The following is a 19,141-nucleotide window of genomic DNA, read 5'->3' on the forward strand; positions in this document are numbered from 1 at the left end:
AAATAAGAGCCCAGGGTCGGCCTGGTGTGTGGGGACCGGCTGACTGGATGTACTGTGTTTGTGGTCAGTTGGAACATTGACAGGGACATAAAGTAATCTAGGTTTTGGTTTGCTAATGTGGCTCCCCAGGCAAGAGCTGCTCCATCTCTGGGGCCCTAGAATTTTATTTCAGCAGAAGGAAAATTATTTTTTCTCCCCTGCCATTCTGATTTAGTAATTAGAAAGGCAAGAATTTCTATTAAAAAGAATCAACTAACCTCCAGAGATGATTTTGACATTTAAACAGACTTAAAAATCAGTGAGTTGGCACCAAAAGCCCCTTTTCTAAGAACCAGTGAGGAGGTAACTTCCGTAAACTTAGGGAAAAAACATTAGGGATCACCTAGAGATCTGATTTTCAGTGTTTTTAGTAGTAGAAACTTTCCTTAAAAAATAATTCCTAAGTAGAAGCACAATAGGTAAAAAAGCTAAACCCCAGCACTCATGCAGCTCTCACTGCAGCTGGGGCCCCACGCACGTCTGTGGAGCAGCTGTGAGGATCTGAAACCCTGAGGTCAGAGGTGAGGAGACTAAAGCCCAGAAAGGCAGCGCCACTTCTTTAAGACTGGCAGTTCGTGGGCTACTGACACACATGATTAGTACCTTTGCCTTACACTGCTAGCTTAACTTCATACCTCAGGAGTGGCTGAACTTGACAGCTAAAAAATAAAAGTCCACTGAGTCAGTTATTTGTCAGGGTGAAGCTAGAAATAAAGATGCATTGTGTTTAACAAGTGTGTCTCTTTTTTTCTTCCCTATTATTTTCCCCTTTCTCTCTGTTTTCTCTTACAAGAAAACAAATTTTCCCTTGCTTTGCTTTATAACATAATTCGTTGTTACACATACATACTTCAGAAACTAGCAATGAAAGAGTGAGCAATGATTTGAGGATGCTCTCTGAGAGGTAAGGCTCAGGAGTCTTCGTCCTTACCTAGCATCCTGCAGACTTCCAGGGCCACAGTGATGCCAGGGTTCTTGTTCACCAAGCCGAAGAATGAGCTTCACAAACACTCAGGATAGGAGAGCAAGGTAGAGGCTTTTATTTAGAGATAAAGTGAAAGGACAGAGCTCCTGGCTCACACCAGGAGGGGACAAGAAAGTCCAGGGTGGTGTGTTGTCTAGGGGATTTATAGGCAGTTGAGGATATTTGGGAACATGAAAAAACCTTAGGGGTGTGGACTTATTAAGTGGTCCCTGAATATTTAGAATTAACTTAATATAAGCAACTTCCTGCTCTGATGATTTCTCTCTGAGATACCAGTATCTTGGTCTGGGAGCATATCAAACAAGGCCACCTGCCTAGCCCCCAAGGTGCGCTGAGGTATTGTTTGCTGAAGAGTAAGTTAAGAATTTCTAACTTCTTAACTTCTTGGGTATTAAAAGGCAATCTTATCTTTAAGATGGAATCCTTCTTGCCTTTTACTATGTTGTTTATGGCTGGGTCTGCATGCTAAATTAGTTGACCAGTTTGCAAATCATCTCATCAGGTCTGAAGGAGGAAAGATAACACAGAGGCCTGGGCCTTTCAGCATGCTAAGGTGAATCTTACACATGATTACTAATGATTAGCATAATAAAAACATGTGCTACTCTTCTTTATCTGGGGAATATTAACTGATCTCACTGAAGAATGACTCTAGGGCTTAACGTTTAACACAGAGTTTTGGTAGGGGGTTTCCTTGCATGTAGTTACATTGCTCTGACTGCAAATATCCTGCCTTGCTTTTTCTGGAGGCCCTCACCCTATTCTGTCTAAGCCCACAGTCCTTGTTTCAACAGTGAAATCTCTCTCTGAGGCTTCCAAAGGACCTGTAGTAAATTCTTTCACATTAGAGCAACAATCAGATAAGTGTATATAAAGGCTCATAGCATTAAGATGCATGAAGGAGTAATGCAGAGGAGAGAATGGTGGTCATGTTAGAAGACAGAGAGGGTTTATGAAGCAGTCTTGGCTAAGGGATTGAATGTTTCCAAAGGTCACTTTTAAAACACCTCTTTCCCATTGTAAAAATAAATAACTTAAAAAGAAAAGAAAATATAAAATATCAAAATAAGCAGTCCAAGAAACTCAACTATGTATCTACAGATGAGAAAATATGCCCAAGCAGCCCATAAAGCTCAGGAAAAAGCAGTAAGTCTAGGAGCAGGGAACACAAATAAGAACACATAGTATATTGAGTCATATAAGATAATGGCTAAAATGAGATTTAAGGGAGCTGTAGAAAAATCCTTAAAGCTATGAGTCCAGTATATAGCTGCCATTAAAAATGGCAGAATGAACAAAAGCAAATACTGGAATAGGGTATGTGAACTCAAAGAAAGAAGGCACATAAACACATCAAACCAGGCATTGCCCATTAGAGTATTTTATTTCACTTTAGCTGCACTGGACTGGACTTACCCAAAGTACCTGCTAGGTTTAAAGATGGAAAACGCTGAAGACTTGATGGACTGTAAAAAAAGACTCAAGGGCTGTGCTAGCAATACACTTACTTGAGAAAATAATTCTGAAGCCTCTAACCTCATTCAGTTATATATATAACAGATACAGCCAAATCTTAAATTCTAATCTAAGCTAAAATCTAAACTCAGCGGAACATAAAGAGAATAATCATCTTTGGTGTCAGACATACTTGTTGGGTGTGAAGTTTTCCTTTCTAGAAAATAAATCAAATCATAAAGAATCCCTCTTTGAAATCATTCAGTAATTCAATGATTTGCCATTTTCCATAGAAATAAGTCCAGAACCTGGTCCTTGAGCTCAAGGCTGACTCTGACCTGGATTCCCAATTATACTCTATGCCGAAAAATTCATGTGCTGTTTATAGAAATTTTGAATTTAAGTACACCAAAACAAAAAAAGTAAAAAATCACCCTTAGAACAAATTATATTTAAAAAATTATGAGTAAGAAGTAACACTATTTACCTGAGACCACCAAGCCCTTTCCTATAAAATCTCTTTTTTATAAAGATACAGATCCATAAAAATAAACTCATGTACTTTTTTATAGTTTGTAATAATAGATCATATATATAAAACACTGTATAGTATTATTTTACATCAAATGTCAAAATATAAAATATTTCAATATATCATTTTTATCTTATATAAAGTAATTTAATAATAATTACATATATAAGTGAGCCATTTACTTTCCTCACTTCATGGTGCTCCAATCCTATTCCCTTTTTCTCCTCCTGACCTAGCAAAGACAGCCTCAAGTCTCCAGTGTCCTTCATTACACTGTGCCCACCACATTCACCCTTGATTGCCAAGTCATATTATAAAATTCAAATGAGGCACTTCACAAATAAGTATACCATGAAGCAATTTTAATATACTGTAACTTACTGGGTCTTATTACAAGTAATACATAATAATTATTTTTGAGGAAAGTTTCTACCACTTATTTTTGAATGCGCCTAAGCAACTTAGGCATTTATATTGTTGTGCCTTCATAAACCTCCTGGATATCTCTATAATAAACTTTCTATTGTATTATAGTTGTCTGCTCATCTGTTTCCCCATTTTAATTATAAACTATATGAGGCTGAGACTCTGCCATTGTCACCTCTGTATCTTTCATCAGCTACCACAGGACTAGGTAGCATGGGAGCTCATTAATTTATTGCTATGAATTAATAGAAGAACAGACAAACCTAAGGGTTGAGTTACAATCATGAGCTCTAAAAGGGAAAGAATAGTGTCCGGCACTGTCTTACTTTTACTACTCTTCATGGTGACTTTTCTCTGTTTATATGTAAATTTTTTATAGTGGAGCCATTATTGACGGAATTTAACCCATGGGAATCTTAGCAACCAAGTTTTCTCCTAGACAAATTTACTACCACTGGACACTAGGGGGAGCCACTAACCTAGAAGCACTTTAGTTTGCTCTGAATTTCCCAGACTGTTCAGATAATATAAATTAAGAGCAAGACCAGCTCAGGGACAAACCATGGTTAAACATTCTATAGAATAGTTTTACTACTACTTGTTTTTCTATTCAGAACTGTAACAGAGATTGATAGATTTCCTTGTGGATTTTGTTGGCAGAAAACTTTTTCAACCCATATTTCAAGCTCTCAGCCCTTCTAAAATCCTAACTAAATAGGTAGATCTCAGATTCCAGCTCCCAGCTCAGCACATTCCCAAGACATACTCTTCCAATTCTCTCCTGAGTAAGAATTTCTGAAACGTTAAGTCCCTAAAATCCCAGGGCAGACCTGGCATCCATACTCACTTCCTGGCTTTGATTCATGGCTCTTTTATGTATACCTTAAGGTACCTTAAAAAAATTGTTATTTTTCATCTACTCTCCCATTTTCCTCTTCATTGTAGACTTGTTAAGTTTTAAAAAAATTTAGGTATTATGATTTTATTCAATTATAATTAAACTATAATTATAATTTTTAGTTAAATATGAGGAAGTTTGCAGTTAAGCCATGACTGTTTAATCTGCCACACTTATCTGGAAGTCATGGTGGTAACTACCATTGACTGAACCTCTACTAATTTTAATATGCTCTACATATGTGACTAAACAACGCTGCTGTGGAGGAGGCATTATTTTCCTGTGGCAGTCCTTGATGGTATTCAAAATATTCAAGCTCTTCTCTCCTTCTGAGCACATGGTGGGATTGCACCACCCCCCTTGAAGTTTGTCATAGCGATGTGACTTGTTTGGTGAATGAAACGTGACTGGCCGTGACATATGTTATTTCTGGGTGGAAGCTGTGAGATCTGGTACACAATATACATGAATTTTTCTTTTTTCTATGGTTCCAAGGAAGCACCTGTCATGAAGGAAAGATCCATAAGCTTGGATCCTTAGGTGACAACAGCATGGAGAGCCCCATCAACCCAGGTTGAACAAATATTACAAGCAAGAAATAAAAATGTTTGCGTAAAGCCATTGAGATTTGGGAGTTATTTGTCACAGCAGTATAACCTGGCCTACCAAGAACAATACAATGTCCATTAACAGAAAAAATTGTTGCCTATATTTTGTGGCTGGTGACTGATGGGATTGTAGCTCAAACCTAGTTTATTGTATCGAGGCTCCATGTGGTTTTTACTTTACATTCCGCCCTGCAATCTGAGGAGTTTCTCAGCCTTCTGAATGTCTGAAGTCATCAGATACATTTTAGAGTCAATAGATACACTGTGGCATTACCCAGAATTCTAGAGCTCCCTATTACAAATGGGCATTTGTACAGGATATTTTATTTTGGAAGCAGTTAAATGGGAAACATTCTGATTGCTCTCATTTATTTCTCCTCTGAATTATGATGGCAGAGCAGAATTTCTCTGGTAGAAATTCCTCATCAGATATCATGATACCTAACCAAAGAAAAGTGTCTTAGTAAAAACACCAGTCTCATACTGAATAATTCAGGGAAGACTTCCTACCGTTAACTAGTAATTTAAAAACTGGAGTCCTGCTCGATTACACAAGCGAAATAACTTCCATGACTGATTTAACTATTCCACTATTTGTTCCTTGATGCTGCTGTTCATGGACACAGCTCTGCTCATCACCATGAGCCACGTGTATTCATTCATGCAACAGCACCATGATAGATGTGGGCCCTGCCTTCACTTAGTTTACAGTTGCAATGTGGTACATAGGCAGCTGTTGATGTCGCATCTGCCTCTTCATGGTCAGATTCCCATCTTGCATTCAGCGGGAGGTGCAGCTCTCATTTGAATGCTGGGTCAGCTCACGGCGAGCAATATTTCTTTTCATTCCAATACAAACTGTCTATAAAACCATCTGTTTCTATAACAGTCCAAGTCAGCTTTTTAGACATATTTGAAAAATCTGCTTATCCCTGTGTGAAAGACCTATCCTATACCCAGATACCTACTAGGCTCCACAAATTTCCAACTTTGCAGCCTTTTCTCATGAAGACTTTTTATGCAAACTGGTAAGTACTCATAATACCGTATTTTCACTAAAGAAAAAGCTCAGAATAGGTATTTACCTCCCAGTTTTCACAAAATGTAATAGAAATGCAAAGTTGAGCTGCAGCTATTTTTCTAAGGTCCTCTCCTTGACTTCCTTCAAGCCCTTAGCAGCTCTATTTTTACAGAAGCTTTAAAATCACAGATAGTTGTTTCCAAAATCATACCTGGCAGAAACAAGTCTTCATCTGGATTTTATTTCCCATTTTTCAAGATTCCAGCTTTACTCAGAACTTCTAACTTCTGCTTTTATAGGTCTCTACTTCCTCCTCCCCTGCCGGTCTCCCCATTTGTATTAGAATGTGTGCATCTGGGAGGATGATCATGACAGTCTCAGCGGCTCCAGTTGATTCCATGTAAGTGTCCAAAACAAGACTGTCTCTAGCCCAGACCTGCTTTCAAGCTTGTGATCTCTCTGTGCCAGCACACAGTGACCTTGCTTCTCAGTCAACTCTGCTGTGAACTCCAGGGGGTCCCCTTGCCTTGTGAGGTTTAATATAGTTCCCCATTCTGTGGGAATTAAACCAACTTCTCCTGGGGGCAGATTAGTAAATCTATTTAGCATAACACTTAAATGCTTCTCTCCCACATCCTGGAACAAAACAAACTGAAACTGGATTTTTCTTGTCCTGAAAGGCGGGACCAGCCTTTCAATAACACATCATTTGCGTAATTTGTGGAACCCACTGCAAGATAAAAATGTAATTTCTTGTAAATCTTTTTTTCATTTTCAAAATTGTAATTTAAAAAATGAAGAAATTCAAGCTGGCAGACATTAAGAGGGGGAACCCTTGTTTGTGACCGAACAGTTGACACATCTACGAAGCCGGCTTTGTTGTTATCAATACCACTTCGACAAGGTGCCTATCTCAGGAATAGGGTTTCCAGTGTTAGTTATCTTCTTGAGGATATTTCTGTGTCCTAACATGATAATTATGACTCAGAACCTTCTCTAAAACTTCCAAGGACAAACCCAGTAAAGATCTCATTGCAAATAGGATTCTTGCTAGTCCACAATTGCATTCTCAGAATGTCCAAGGACACATGGATATTTGGACCCATTTTTGGAGCTTCAACACCAGCCACACAAATGTTTCCCATAGCAGAGCAAGAGCCAGGTTTGATTCCATACTGAATTTCAGAGCAAGCATTGTGTCTGCTGGACCTTCTGTGTTAACCCAAAAAATGTTGCCAAAAATAATCCAAAAATTAGGGTCTCTCTGAACAACATCTAATGCCTATTGACACCATTTTATGGGCTCACAAATCTTAAGAGAAAGTGGAACAATTACATCTACTCACGGTACTTTTGAAAGTTCTTTCGAATAAAGGCAATGATGCTTGAAGGAGTATTTTCTTATATCTTTGCATATAACAACATGTCTTGCAAAGTGACAGAGGAAATCATTCAGTCAGAGTAATATGGCTGACGGCCTATTAGTATTTTCACACAAGTTCAAAATTCTTATCTAAATCTACCATTTAGGTAAGCAGAAAAAAATGTGGCAGAGAATAACCATAATCTCTTTGAGAAAATTAACAAAAGAAAACAGTCTGCTAGAGAGCTAAATGCCAACACGAGCTATCCAGTTCATTATTCTCTATAAAAGATGGTCTCATTTCTGAAATGTCATAGAGCTTATTCTGTGTTAAAGTGACTCTATGCTGATGTGTTGATGTATTTCCAAGCAACATTTTTTTCCCAGATAAATACCAACTTTTAGAGCTCTGCAGGTAGGAGACAGCAGGTAAACTGCCTTCCACAGGTAGCCCTGAAAAGTGCTATCAAGGTGTTTTTAGCAAATGTGAGACTGTGCAACTAAGATACATCAGAAAGCAGCCCTGATGCTGGTAAGAAGAGAATGCCTTCATTTTCCCCCATCTTCACCTGTGAAAACTATCTGATGACAAAGTAACTTACATTAACCTCCTTGGGGTTTATTTCTCTTCCTGGATTTTAAAATCCTAAACATAAAGGAAATATATCTAACACTTCCTTGATCCTTAGGCTGCCTGTCCTTTATTTACGGATCTTCTCCATTTCCCCACCAGCCATGTTCTCCATGGGAATAATAAACAAAAATTAACAAATAACAATAGGTAAAGAACCAACATGGATATGGTGTAACTCAGAAATAAGCTTTAAAAAAGAGGGAAGCATTAGGTAAAAACATCTGCCAAATTGCCAATATCAGAATGTTATAACTGGTGCTTATTTTTTATTGTCTCTTCATTCCCTTTCATTGAGTGAGGACTGTCATATCAGTGCTAGACTTGTGTGTGTTTCCACTGGTAAATATGGATATAGCATATATTTTTTTTTCATTTTTATATTTAAAATAAATTAATTATAAATAAATTTAATCATAAAATATTTTTAGATGTGTTTTCATTCATGTATTAGATGCCAAGGTGAACTTGACAGCTTTCCTACCACCAAGGAATTAGTGAAAAGAGAGAAATAAAATCAATGGCTAATATATGAAATGCTAAGTATTATGATTAAGGCAGGAATTAAAATGATCTGTTTTGGCCCTAGTCCCAAACTGTGAATAACCACAAGACCAGTGTTAATCCCACCTAATCAATGGTAGTGTCCGTTCAAAACCCATGCTTGGGGAAGGCCCTCATTCCCTAAACTCTATTTCTTCTGAAAGTCCACCAGTCCCAAGTAGCACACTCCTAACCATATTGACCCCTTGCTTTGTTCATACAGTCTGTGTCTTGGGAGGTAGTATGTAGTAAATTCCTTTCCTTTGTTTCAGACATAAATATAAGGGGAAGGGGGACAGTCTTGTTTCTCAGTCAAGATATGCAAAGTTATGTGAACCCTGGAAAACACACCACTAAAAAGCAACCCTAACTCTACATAGCAGTTGGGGACCTGGTAGTTAGGCAGAGGGAAACAAGTGGTCAAATCATTCTTCAGAGTCAGGAAAACTTTCAGCTGATGCTCGGAAATAGAAATGAGCTAGTACAATAAATCATCAATGGTCTTCTCAGGCAGAAAGAACAGATGAGCAAAATTAGGGAGACATTTGACTTGCTGGTGCATTTGAGTAGCATCTAATGCTCAGTGGTTCAAAAGACTGTGGCAGATCTCTAATTGGAAATAACACAGGTAATACAGGTGCAAAGCTCTGCATGGTACATTGGTATGATGGGAAGTCAAAGATTTAATGTGAGGGTAGTAAAAGTAGGTTGACATTTAGGAAAAACAATCCAATGTAGTTAGAGAAATAAAGTGCAGAGACTGTAGGTGAGAGGAAACTTGCTCTTGCTTTAAGAAATTTTGGATATTCTCCAGGAAAATATCTTTATTTCAAAGAAAATAAAACAAGGCCCAGTGGATTATTTTTAAGTGGCTCAACATAAGTAACAGAACTAAGACTGGAACTTCAACAGTTACCCTCAATTTCTGTTTAAAAATTAAAACAAGTAATAACAGTCATCTTCTTTTTCCTAAGACCAAATTCTCCCTCAGAAAAGAATCTCCAGGCACAAGGTAGGAAGTGCTCAACTCTGCACCTGGGGACACACTGTTACTTCTGTTTCTTATCTGGACCAGAGCCAGCACTGGGCTACAATAACAAATGTCTGGATGACAAGTGATGTGCTAGTAGTAAGATATTTGGAAACTTGGCTAAATGTCATATTACTGAAGGAGACTAAACTTTCAACAGATGCCTAAAATGCATCTCACCACATTTGAAGGAAATTTGGCATTTAATCCAATTTCTTCATTTTACAGGTTAAAATCAAGAAAGGTTAAGATATTAGCCCAAAGTCACAGAGCCAAAAAGCAGAGGAGGAAAAATTAAAATTCAGATGTATCAACTTGAGGTTTAAGCTAATTATTCCAAGCTGCCTTAAAGTTTGAACCACAAATGAATTAAAAGATAATTGTCTTTAGCTGAGGTTCTGTTGCTTATTTTCTCCTCCTAATTCTTCTTATAAAACATCTCTTATTTCTTTTGTGTTTGCTTCTAATTTAAGGATACATTACAAACAATGAAACACACATATGTGTTTTGACAATTTGCACATACCTATATAACCACACTTAAAACAAGACATGGTATATTTTTATATCCCAGGAAGTTTCCTTATGCTTCTTTCCAGTCAGTCTTACTTTCCAGGCAACCACTTTCTGATTTCTGAGTATAAATAAATTTTGCCTGCTATTGAACTTTTTTAAAAATAGAATAGTGGCATGTGGTTTTTTTGTGTCTGGCTTCTTCTGCTTAAAATCTCTGAAATTCATCCTGTTTTTACATGTATCAGTAGGTAATTTTTTTATTGCTAAGTAGTATCCATTTATATAACTACACAATATGTTCATCCATTCAACTATTAATGCACATCTGGGTTATTTCCAGTTTTTTTATTTTATTTATTTATTTTTTTTGAGAGGGCATCTCTCATATTTATTGATCAAATGGTTGTTAACAACAATAAATTTCTGTATAGGGGGATCAATACTCAATGCACAATCATTAATCCACCCCAAGCCTAATTTTCGTCAGTCTCCAATCTTCTGATGCATAACGAACAAGTTCTTACATGGTGAACAAATTCTTATATAGTGAATAAGTTCTTACATGGTGAACAGTGCAAGGGCAGTCATCACAGAAACTTTCGGTTTTGATCACGCATTATGAACTATAAACAATCAGGTCAAATATGAATATTTGTTTGATTTTTATACTTGATTTATATGTGGATCCCACATTTCTTCCTTTATTATTATTATTATTTTTTTTATTTTTAATAAAATGCTGAAGTGGTAGGTAGATACAAGATAAAGGTAGAAAACATAGTTTAGTGTTGTAAGAGAGCAAATGTAGATGATCAGGTGTGTGCCTGTAGACTATGTGTTAATCCAAGCTAGACAAGGGCAATAAAACATCCACGTATGCAGAAGATTTCTCTCAGAACTGGGGGGGGTGAGGTTCTAAGCCTCACCTCTGTTGATCCCCAATTTCTCACCTGATGGCCCCCCTGTGACTGTGCCTGTCTTAGGTTGTTCCTCCCTTGAGGAATCTTACCTGTCTCTGGCTCAGTTTTTTTATTTTTGTGAATGAAGCTGCTATGAACATTCTTACAAGTCTTTTTGTGGATTCAGTATTACAAGTCTTCAGTATTCCTGGGTAAATACCTAGGATGGTAATTGCTGTATCATGGAGTAAACAAATCTTTAAGTATATGAGAATTTGTTAAAGCAGTTTACCAAAATGGCCATACCATTTTATACTTATACCAGCAATGTATGAGTTTTAGTTTTATAACATTCTTGCCAATATTGATGTAGCCAGCCTTTTTAATGTTAGCCATACCAATACATATGCAGTAGTATCTCATGGTTTATTTTTACATTTCACTAGTGACCAGTGAAATCATGTGCTCGTTGGTTATTTATATATCTTCTTTTGTTAAAAGTTTCTAGAAGTCTTTTGCCTATTTTCTTATGAAGTTGTTTATTTTCTTTTTAATTTGTAGGTAAAAGTGCTTCCTATGTGTGTATGTGACCAGGGCGGTGGGCCGGGTGGGGGTGGGGGCATGTCTATTATTTACTTATAAATTCTGAGTATAACTCCTTTGTCAAATATATTTATTGTGACAAGTCTCTCCCAAATTGTGACTACTAGCCTTTTTATTTTTGTACTAGTGGCTTAAGGTAAACAGGTGTTTTAAAATGTAATGAAGTCAAATTCATTATTTCTTTTTAGCACTTTGTGTCTTCTTTAAGAAATTTTTCCCTACCCCAAGATTACAAATGTATTCACCAATATTTTATGTTAAAGTCTTTATGGCTTTAGTTTTCAAGTTCTGGCTTTATGAAAAAATACCAAATATATTCCAAAGTGACTATGCTGTTTACTCTCCTACCAGAAGTGTACACAATCAATGTATATAATTAACATGTGTAGGTGAACAAGTAAAGAGAGAAGGTTCATTTTTTCCATATAGATATACAGTTGGTCTAGCATGATATTTTTTTAAAACACTTTTCTTTCCCCATTAAATTGGCTGGCACTTTTGTGAAATAACTATTATATGTATGTGGGGGCTCTCTATTCTGTTGATAAGTTGTCAGTCTTCATGCTAATATCTCACTATGTTGATTGCTATAGTTTTACACAATGTTTTAAAATCAGGAAATGTCAGTGCTTCCATCTTGTTTTTCTTCAACAAAGTTTTCACTTTTCCAGATCCTTTGCTTTTCCAAATAAATTTTCGAATCAATTTGTCAATTTCTATGGAGAAGTCTTAGAATTCTGATTTTTGTATTCACCAGTCTGAAATGGGTTGACATTTTAAAAATACTGAGTTTTTCAACCCATATACAATTCATTTCCATTTATAAAGAACTTTAAATTCTCTCAGCAATGTGTTTAGTTTTCAGTTTATATGTTGACATGTATTTCATTAAATTTATTCTTAATTATTTTATGTTTTTGATGTATTATAAATCCAAATGCTTTCTTAGTTTTATTTTCCAGTTGTTTACTGCTTATATGTACAGATACAATTAATTATTACATATTGAATTTGTATCATACAACTGTGCTAAATTTACTTACTACGTCTAGTATTTGTTGAAAATTCTTTAGAATGTTCAAAATAAAAAGTTACCACCTAGATGGCAGCATTTCCCTGCACACCCACCATGTCCAGCCTGCTCAGCGCAGCAGCAGTCTAACTTTGCTGACTGGCAGGAGGAAGGTCAACCACACTTTCCCAGACTTCCCACTTTCTCTCAGTACAAATAGCTACACATTTGCAGGAACCAGCTCTGGGGCTCGCTGCCTGCTCTCCTGGCTCAGCCCCAGCAACCCCCTGTGTACACCCCGATCCCATCCCCAGCAGAGTCAGCCAGCAGTGGTCTGACGTTGCTGACTGGCCCCACCAACAATGAATCAGCAGAAGTGATTTATGACACAGAAAGGGCACACAGAGGTTAGCTGTGAGGATTAGCCACTGATGGCACACAGGCAGAAAGATAGGCCCCACTCACAAGCATGGCACAGCTGGCAAAGAGAACCAGGGAATGGTGAGCAGACGGTCTTGAGCTTCTGTGCTCCACAGAGTGCACATTTCATAAAGCCATTAATTTGCAGAGCAGGAGGCATAGGTGATCCATCTAATATAAAGGAAAAAACAGATACCTAGACAAAATGAGGAGGCAGAGAACTATGTTCCAAAAAAATACCAGAAAAAGGGCTAAATGAAATGGAGATTAGCAATCTTCCTGATAAAAAATTTAAAGTAATGTTCATAAAGATGTTCACTGAAATGGGGAAATCAATTCAGGAGTTCAAAGATAATTTCAACAAAAAGAGAAAATATGAAGAAGAGCCATTCAGAGCTGAAGAATACAAAAACCAAAAATGAAAATAAAATACAGGGAATGAAAAAGAAGATAGAAGAGACAAAAGAGTCAATCAGAAAAATAGAAGATAGAGAACTGCAGAGTAACCAGTCTGAGGAAAAGGGAGAAAAAAAAATTCTAAAAATGAAAGACGCTAAGAGACTTGTGTAACAACTCCAAATGAAACAATATTCACATAATAAGGGTCCCAGAAGGAGAAGACAGAGACAAAGTGGTAGAAAGAATATTTAAAGAAGTAATAGCTGAAAACTTCTCCAGTCTGAGTAAGGAAATAGACATTCTGGAAGTACAGAGAGCCCTTAACAAGATGAACCCCAGTAGGATGACACCAAGATACACAGTAATTAAAATGGCAAAGATAAAAAATAGAATCTTAAAAGCAACAAGAGAAAAACAGACACTTACTTCTAAGAGAAACTCCGTAAGGCTATCAGCAGATTTCTCAGTGGAAATGCTACAAGCCAAAAGGGAGTGGGATGAAATATTGAGACTATTGAAAGAAAAAAAAACTGCAACCAAGAGTTCTCTACCCAGCAAGGTTATCATTCAGAATGGAGGGAGAGATCAAAAGTTTCCCAGATAAAGGAAGTTTAAAAGAATTCACTACCACTAGACTGTCTTTACAGGTTAGGTTATGTTAAAGGGACTTCTTTAGGTGGAAATGTTCTTAAGTTTAAATATTTTTCATGAGTGAAAATAAACCTACAGTAAAGGCAGTAGACCAATTACATACAAAGCAAGTATAAAGTTCATAAAAATGAAAATAGCAAAATTAGCTATACACAAAATCAGTCAAGGAATACATGAGATGTAGATTATGACATTATATACAAAAGTGTGGAGGAGGAAGAACAAAAAAGTAATACTTTTAGATTGTGTTCAAAATTGAGCAATCATCAACTTAAGACTGTTATATATTTAGGAATATGTACAAACCTATGGTAACCACAAACCTGAAGTCTATCACAGATATACAAAAAAGTGAAAAGAAAGAAATTCAAGAATAACACTAAAGAAAACCATTAAATCATAAAGGAAGAATACAAGAGAAGAAAGGAATAGCAAAGAACTAAAAAAAACAAAAACAAAAACAGGAAGCAATTAATAAAATGGTAATAAGTGCCTACCTACCAATAATTATCTTAAATGTAAATGGACTTAAATGCACCATTCATAAGACACAGGGTGTCAGAATAGATAAAGAAAGAAGACCTGTCTATACACTGCCTACAAGAGACTCATTTCAGATACAAAGACATACATAGATTGAAACTGAAGGCATAGAAATAGATACTTCACACAAATAAAAAGGAGAAAAAAGCAATAGTAACACTACTTGTATCAGACAAATAGACTTCAAAACAAAGAAATTAATAGGAAACAGAGAAGGATATTACATAATGACAAAGGGATCAGTCCAACAAGAGCATATAACAATTATAAATATCTATGCACCAAGCATACTATGCATAATTTAACATTTAGCACCTAAACATATAAAGCAAGCACTAAAAGACCTAAAGGGCAAACTTTAGTTTCATAATAATATTAAGAGATTTTTAACACCCCACTTACATCAATCATTAGATAATTCATACAGAAAATAAATAAGGAAACAGTGGCATTGAATGACACACCAAATCAGATGGACTTAACAGACATATAAAGAACATTCCACCCAAAAGCATCAGAGTATACATTCTTCTCAAGGGCACATGTAGCATTATCCTGAATAGATCATATATTAGGAAACATAAAAAGTCTCAATAAATTCAAGAAGATTGAAATTATATCAAGAATCTTTCCAGGACACAATGGTATATATAAAACTAGAAATTAATTACATGAAGAAAACAAAAAAACCACACAAACTCATGTGGGCTAAACAACCTGCTTCTAAATTATCAATGGATCAGTGAACAAATTAAGAGGAAGTCAAATAATACATGAAGACAAAAATAGAAATATAATGGTTCAGAATTTATGGAATGCAGCAAAAGCAGTTCTAGGAGGGAAGTACAAAATAATGCAGGCCTACTTCAATAAACAAGAACAATATCAAATAAACAATCTAACTTCAAAACTAAAGGAACTAGTAAAAGGAGAACAAAGCCCAGAGTTAGTAGAAGGAAGGACATAACAAATATCAGAGGAGAAATAAATGAAATAGAGAATAAGAAAACAATAGAAAACAATCAATGGAAGCAAGAGCTGATTCTTTGAGAAGATAAACAAAATAGACAAACCCCTAGCAAGACTTATTGAGAAAAAAAGAGAGAGGACACAGATAAACCAAAAAGAAAAAGAGGAGAAATTAAACCAACACCATAGAAATTCAATGAATTATAATACAACTTTTCAAAAAATTACATGACAACAAATTGGACAACCTAGAAGAAATGGACAAGTTCCTAGAAATGTACAGTCCTCAAAGACTGACCCAAAAAGTAACAGAAAACCTGAATAGACTGATTGCTAGCAACAAAATTGAATCAGTAATTAAAAAGCTCCCAACAGAACTAGATATCTTCATGGGTAAATTCTACCAAACATTTAAAGAGCTAATGCCTATCTGTTTATTTCTGGGTCAGTCTTGGAAGACTGTACATTTTTACAAACTGTCCACTTCTTCTAGGTTGTCCAATTTAAAAAAGAGCTATGACTATCCATCTTTAAGTATTCAAAAAAATAGAAGATGAGGGAATAGTTCCAAATTCATTCTATTAGGCTCACATCACTCTCATACCAAAAGCAAACAACAATATAAAAAAAATTACAGACCAATATCCTTGATGAACATAGATGCAAAATTCCCCAACAAAGTATTAGCAAACCAAATTCAAAAATACATCAAAAGGATCTTTCATCACTACCAAGTGGATTTATTCCAGGGATGCAAGGATGGTAAAGTATCTGCAAATCAATCTGATATACCACATTAACAAAAGGAAGGATAAAAACCATATGATGATCTAAATAGATACCAAAAAAGGATTTGACAAAATTCAGCACCCATTCATGATAAAAACACTTAACAAAATGGGTGCAGAGGAAACATACCTTAACATAATGGAGGCCATATATCACAAACTCAGAGCTAACATCATACTCAATAAAGAAAAGCTAAAAGCTTTTTCTCCAAGATCAGAAACAAGATAAGGATGCCCATTCTCACCACTTTTATTCAACATAATACTGGAAGCCATTGCCAGAGTAATCAGACAAGAAAAAGAGATAAAAGGCACAAGTCACCCTAAATGGTAAGGAAGAAGTTAAACAGTCAGTATTTACAGATGACATGATACTATATATAGAAAACCCTAAATACGCCACCAAGAAACTATTAGAACTAATGACTGGATTCAGCAAAGTTACAGGATACAAAATCAATACACAGAAATCTGTTGTATTCCTATATACTAACAATGAACTTGCAGAAAAAGAAATCAAGAAAACAATTCCATTTACAATTGCAGCAAAAAGAATAAAATACCTTTGAATAGACCTAATCAAGGAGGTGAAAGACCTATACTCTGAAAACTACAAGATACCCGTGAGAGAAATTAAAGAAGATACCAATAAATGGAATTCCAATCCATGCTCGTGGATGGGAAGATTAATATTGTCAAAATGGCCATCTTGCCCACAGCAATTTACAGATTCAATGCAATCCCTATCAAAATACCAGTAGCATTCTTCAATGAACTACAGCAAATAATCCTTAAATTTATGTGGAACCAGAGAAGACCCTGAATAGCCAAAGCAATCTTGAGAAAGAACAAAGCTGGGGTCCTCTCTCTCCCTAACTTCAAGCTATACTACAAAGCTATAGCAATCAAAACAGTATGATACTGGTATAAGAACAGACACATAGAACAGTGGAACAGAATAGATAGCCCAAAAATAATCCCATGCTTATATGGTTAATTAAAATATGACAAAGGAGCTATAAATCTATAATGGGGAAAAGACAGTCTCTTCAATAAATGGTATTGTGAAAACTGGACAGCTACATGCAAGAGAATGAGACTGGATTACTCCCTAACACCATAAACAAAAGTAAACTCAAAATGAATTAAAGACCTAAATATAAGACATGAAACCATAAAATTCTTAGAAAGTAACAGGAAAAAATCTCTTTAACATAAGCTTGAGTAATTTTTTCCTGGATATTTCTCCCCAGGAAAGGGAAACAAGAGCAAAAATGAACAAGTGAGACTACATCAAACTAAAAATCTTCTGTACAGCAAAGAAATAATCAACAGAAAGGCAATATGTGGTATGGAAGAATATATCCACAAATGATATATGTGATAAGGGGCTAACATCCAAAATATATAAAGTACTCTCATGATTCAACACTAAAAAAAAAAGTAACCGAATTAAATAATGGGCAAAAGACCTGAACAGAAATTTTTCCAAAGAAGACATACAGATGGCCAACAAGCACATGAAAGAAAAGATGATCTATTTCACTAATCATCAGGGAAATGCAAATCACAACTACAATGAGATATCACCTCATACCAGTCAGAATGGGCACTATCCAAAAGACAAGAAATAATAGTTGGCAAGGATGTTGAGAAAAGGGAATTATCCTATGCTGTTGATGGAATCTAAAGAGGTGCAGCCATTATGAAAAGTAGTACAGAGGTTCCCTAAACAACTAAAAATAGAAATATCCAATTGATTAATTCCACTTTTAGGAATTTACCCAAAGAAAACAAAATATCTGCTTCAAAAAGATATATGCTGAATTATTTTAAATAGCCAAGAAATGGAAACAACCAAAGTGTTCATCAATAGATTAATGGACAAAGATGTACTACAAACATACATTGAAAAATTATTCAGCTATAAAAAAGAAAGACATCTTGCCATGTGTGACAACATGGATGGACCTAGAGGGTATTATGCCAAGTGAAATAAGCAAGGCAGAGAAAGACAAGTACCACATGATTTCATCTATCTATGAAATCTAAAAACAAAACAAAGCAAACAAAATAGCAATAGACTCAAAGATACTGAGAAGTGACTAGTGATTACCGTGGGGGAGGGTTGGGTGGGTGGGTGAAGTAGGTAAAGGCACAAAATCTCAATTGTGATGTAAATTAGTCACAGGGACAAAAGCACAGCATACAGAATAGTCAACAATTCTGTATCATATTCCTATGTTGACACACAATAAGTACACTAGTTGAGATAAGCATTTAATGTTTATAACTGTCAAGTCATTGTGTTGTATACTTGAAACCAACATAATATTGTATATCAATCATACTTTAATAAAAAAAGCAATTTTTCAAAAAGCTGCACACACACACAAAAAATGCTACCAACTACAAATAAAATAAATAAAATAATTTATTTTTTTTTATATTACTACAAAAAAAAATAAAAGGTTTTACTTCTTTTTCCCCAATTCCTATGGTTTTTACTTCTTTTTCTTGTCTTACTGCAGTAGCTGGGATATCTACTATAATGTTTAGTAAAAATGGTGAGATATAACAATCTTGCTTTAATATTTCACCATTAAGGACAATTTTTCCTGTGTGTTTTGGTTGACACCCTTTCCAAAAACTAGAAAGATCTTTTCTATTCATATTTTTCTCAAAATTTTTATTTATCATGAATTAGTGTTACATGAAATTAACTGTTCTTCCTTCACTTTGAAATTCTTATATCTTTTTCAGTTATTATATAAAGAAGATAAATTACATTATATTTTTTATTGTTAAAC

This window comes from Manis pentadactyla, chromosome 14 (assembly GCF_030020395.1).
Source record: "Manis pentadactyla isolate mManPen7 chromosome 14, mManPen7.hap1, whole genome shotgun sequence".
Taxonomy (NCBI): domain Eukaryota; kingdom Metazoa; phylum Chordata; class Mammalia; order Pholidota; family Manidae; genus Manis; species Manis pentadactyla.